The sequence below is a fragment of the Henckelia pumila genome, chromosome 3, assembly GCF_033568475.1.
Source record: "Henckelia pumila isolate YLH828 chromosome 3, ASM3356847v2, whole genome shotgun sequence".
NCBI classification, from domain to species: domain Eukaryota; kingdom Viridiplantae; phylum Streptophyta; class Magnoliopsida; order Lamiales; family Gesneriaceae; genus Henckelia; species Henckelia pumila.
Genome location: NC_133122.1, coordinates 35,735,884 through 35,741,212, shown reverse-complemented (window position 1 = coordinate 35,741,212; position 5,329 = coordinate 35,735,884).

The following is a 5,329-nucleotide window of genomic DNA, read 5'->3' as shown; positions in this document are numbered from 1 at the left end:
TTTATGGTGGGACCATGATATCAAGGCCAAATGCTACATGCAGGCTTCGATGTCTGATGAGCTTAAAGGAGATTCGAGGATGCCGTGAATGCTACTGACATTCACAAGAACCTCAAGGAACTCTTTGGAGCTCAGTCAAGGTCGGAGAGGTATGCCACCGTCAGAGAGCTCAAGACGAGCCGCATGCGAGATGGGACTTTGGTCCGTGAGCATGGGGTGCGCATGATTGGGCTCATTGAAAAATTGGTAACACTCAACTTGACTTTGGAGCATGAACTTAGCGCGGACTTGTTGCTTCTATCACTTCCTTCATCGTTTGATGGTTTTGTGATGAACTTCAATATGAACAAGATAGAGGCCACCCTTGAAGAGATGGTCAATATGCTTGTCACATATGAAGCCACACTAAAGAAGGATAAACCGGTACTCTTGGTTGGCTCTTCTTCTAACTCTAAGAAAGGACCAAGTGGAAAGGGTAAGAACCGTTCTGCCCCGCCCAAGAAGATTGTACCAAATAAGAAGGGAAAGGCCAAGGCTTCAATTGGGATAAAAGATGAAAACGGTTGCCATTACTGCAAGAAACCCGGTCATTGGAAACGTAACTGCAAGGAATACCTCGAACAGTTGCGAACTGCAAAGGGTATGTTTTACATTGAAATAAATGTTTCGCTTAATACTTCTTCTTGGGTATTGGATACCGGATGTGGATCTCACATTTGCAATGATTTGCAGGTGATGGGTGAGACCCAGCTAAGGCTCGGGAATGGTTCTAGAGTCGAAGCCAAAGCTATAGAAGACATTTATTTAGTTTTGCAGAACAATTTTAAGTTATTTTTGAGAGATGTTTTATATGTTCCGAATTTGGTCAAAAACATTATATCTATTTCTATGCTTGATAGAGATGGTTTTTTCTTGCAATTTTGTGAATGAGATTTGCAATATTTACAAGAATGAATGTTTGATTGAAAATGGACAACTTGAAAACGATCTATATAGCTTAAAATTAAAAGACATTCCAATTAATTATGTTGATAAACCGGTAACAATAATTAAAAGGAAAAACGATAGTCAAAACCCGGCAAACCTTTGGCATGCTAGGCTAGGTCATATTTTCCTCAAGGAGGATGAACAAGCTAGTGGGAGAGGGCATGTTTGATATGTCTGATATTAACTCTCTACCTACTTGTGAGTCCTGCCTAAAGGGAAAAATGACTAAATCTCCTTTCAAAGGGAAACCTGGGCGTAGTCAAAATCTGTTGGATTTGATCCATACAGATGTTTGCGGTCCATTTAGGATTGGTACTAAATGTGGCAACACCTACTTCATTACCTTTACTGATGATTATTCAAGGTATGGGTATTTATATTTAATGAAATATAAGTCTGAAGCATTTGAAAGGTTCAAAGAATTCAAGGCTGAAGTAGAAAACAAGCTAGGTAAAAGTATTAAAGCACTTCGATCGGATCGAGGTGGAGAATACTTAAGTACCGAGTTTTTGGACTATCTAAAAGAGAATGGAATTCTCTCTTAGTGGACTCATCCTATGACACCTCAGCTAAATGGTGTTTCGAAGCATCGCAATCGAACTTTGTTGGACATGGTTCGATCCATGATGAGCTTCACTGAGCTTCCACCTTCGTTTTGGGGCTACGCGCTTGAAACGGCGGTATTGTTGTTAAACAATGTCCACACTAAAGCAGTAGATAAAACACTATACGAGTTATGGAATGGCAAAGCTCCTAAGTATTCGTACTTGAGGATTTGGGAATGTCCTGCTTACGTGAAGCAGACAGTGGGAGATAAGTTGGATAGTCGATCCATCTTATGTTATTTTGTAGGGTATCCGAAAAATTCAATCGGATATTATTTCTATCATCCTGCTGAAACAAAAGTGTTTGTTTCAAGGAATGCCACCTTCTTGGAGAAGGAGTTTTATTGGATAAGAAAGGCAAGATGATGGAACTCGAAGAAATTCGAGAAGAACCCGAGATACAAAATAGCGATCCTACACCTCAAGAATCATCACAAGACACGCCTATTACTAGGAGATCCGAGAGGACTTCTAGGCCTCCTATTAGATATGGTCTTCTTCTTGAAGGGGATCAAAGTGAACCCGACATTGGATGTGATCCAAGAAACTTCAAGAAAGAAATTTCTGATGCGGATTCGAATTTATGGCTTGAAGCTATGCAATCGGAAATAGACTCGATGCATTCTAACTAAGTTTGGTCTTTAGTAGATCCTCCCGATGGAATTGTTTCAATTGGGTGCAAATGGATCTACAAGAGAAAGCTTGGGCCTGATGGAAAGGTATTGACCTACAAGGCACGATTGGTGGCAAAAGGGTATACTCAAAGACAAGGAGTTGACTATGATGAAACCTTTTCACCAGTCGCAATGTTCAAGTCCATAAGAATCCTTATTGCCATAGCAGCATGGTATGACTATGAGATATGGCAAATGGATGTAAAGACTGCATTTCTTAATGGAAACATTAAGGAAGAGATCTATATGATGCAGCCTGAGGGATACACATCCATGGGAAGCGAGCATAAGGTATGCAAGCTTCAGAGATCAATCTATGGTCTCAAACAAGCATCAAGAAGTTGGAACCAGAAATTTGATGAAACAATAAAGGATTTTGGTTTCATCAAGAACCCGGAGGAACCATGCGTGTACAAGAAAGTAGTTAAGAATACGATAACATTCTTAGTACTTTATGTTGATGACATCCTACTCATGGGGAATGATGTAGGGATGTTGCAGTCAACAAAGATATGGTTATCAGGTAGATTCTCGATGAAGGATTTAGGTGAGGCATCCTATATTCTAGGAATTCAGATCTATAGAGATAGATCTAAAATAATGATAGGACTCACTCAATCAACCTACATCGACACCATATTGAAAAGGTTTTCAATGGATGGGTCCAAGAGAGGACATCTACCTATGTGTTATGGAGTTTCTCTATTCAAGTCTATGTGTCCCAAGACTGACGAAGAGATAGAGAAGATGACACACGTGCCATATGCGTCAGCCATAGGTAGTATCATGTATGGGATGATATCTACCAGATCGGATGTGGCCTATGCTCTGAGCGTCACGAGCAGATACCAAGCCAATCCCGGTCAAATGCATTGGAAAGCCGTGAAGGATATTCTTAAGTACTTGCGAAGGACTAAGAATTTATTCATGGTTTATGGAGGAAGAGAATTGAAGTTGGAAGGCTATACCGACTCTAGCTTCCAATGTGACGTGGATGACTCGAAATCAACCTCTGGATTTGTATTCGTGCTCAATGGCGGTGCTGTCTCTTGGAAGAGTTTCAAGCAGGACACCACAACGGATTCCATCACTGAGGCAGAATACATTGCAGCATCAGCTGCTGCTAAAGAGGCGGTTTGGATAAGGAAATTCATCCAAGAGTTGGGTGTAATTCCTGAAGCTGTTGGTCCAGTCCCGGTGTACTGTGACAACACGGGTGCCGTTACTCAGGCAAAGGAACCAAGTTCTCATCAGAAGTCCAAACATGTACTGAGGAAATACCACATCATCCGGGAGATCGTGGAAAGAGGAGACATCAGTGTCGAGAGAGTGGCCTCTACAGACAATATCGCTGATCCGCTTACTAAGCCCTTTCCAGGACCATTGTTTGACAAACATCGCGAAGCAATGGGATTACGTAGTATGACTAGTTGGCTTTAGGGCAAGTGGGAGATTGAAAGAGTGGGTGCCTGGTTAGCCAACTTGTGGCTAAGGGCTTTTATGACTCTATGTAAAACAATCTTTTGTTTAATATAATTTACACTTTTATAATGGCATTGACTTTATCTTTCTTCATAATGTTATATTATTGTTGTTTTGATAAAGACCTTGAATATACTATAGTGTATGTAAGATGTGGTAGCACATGGGGATGGCTATCATGAAACACATCTTATAGTCACTGTATATTCTAAACTGTTCCTAGTCAATTGAGCCGTCCGCAAATAAGGATAAGGATCGCTCGAGATTGAGACTAGCATTTGCGATGCCGAGTACCACGTTTCATTGGTATGGAACATAGAGATGTTCAAAGCATGCAAATGGATATTCATATGATGAATGATCGAACTACCCTATCCGGAATTTCCAAGTGGTTATCATTTATCGAGTGGATAAAGTCCGCGGTTTTGGTTGTACATGATTAGTCCTTATTACTTGAAACATCATTGAGGCTCTATATGCTAGTACTGTACTTTGACTCGTTTACCGACTCTATTGGGGTCATCAGGTGTCGGGATTGGGTACAGTTACGACACATATAGGAGTCGATGCTTTATTGTCAAGGATTCACCACATACTTGCGAGTGTGGATATCCTATGCGATCTAAGGAGATATTAGTGTGACGAATCTCTGGCCAGAGTACATGATGTGTTTTAGGTTACTTGGTGTTCCTAGTAACACATGCGATGTCACTAATAAATCTCCAAGATGTTATGCATAGTTATCGAATCTCGAACGACTCTCGATGCACCAATGATTGTTGATTCGATCGGGATATTTGGTTGAAGGGACCGTACTGTACGCTAACCAAAATCTACTGGTTCTTGCAGGCACTATCAGTAATACCTAGGGAATCATGGGGCGATGTTGCTAGGCGCTCTTACCATGATTCAATGGATAAGTCGGAAATTATTGTTCCGAGTCACAAGGAGTTGTGAGCCCACGGATAGCTGTATTCCTGAACCTAGCTGTATTCCTGAACCATTGAGGGTTACACAAGTAATGGATTACTAAAACCCCGTAGAAATAGTTAAATTTAAAGAGTTAAATTTAATGAAAGAGAAGTTGGACTTCTTAATTAAAAGGGAGTGGGATTTCCTAAAATGACATAGGGATGGAAATTTTTGGAAATCACTGAATTTGGATTCAGAAAAATTATCTTGACTTTAAAAGATGCAGAAATGGTTTCTGTGCACATTGGTAAAATCAGTTTATCAATCGGAGTCACGATGAATTTTATATTAATTTCTATAACAACGGGTTTGGCTTGTTGGGCTTAAGTTATGGATTGTGGGCCCTAAGGGGTTAGAGTCCTAATACAATTATAACTTAATCTAGTCTAGAAATTATCTATAAATATGTAAGCAGTGTTCGAAATTCATAGAGATTCAGTCTTGCAAATTTCGAACACTACATATATTTTCTAAGGGATTTTCAAAAATTCCCTATCTCCTTTTGAGAAAATTCGGACTGTGATTTTTGTGAAAAATTACAATCCGAATTAACAGATCAAATCTGTTTATTCTCTACGTAAAACTTCTGATTGATTTCTAGTGCAGTCA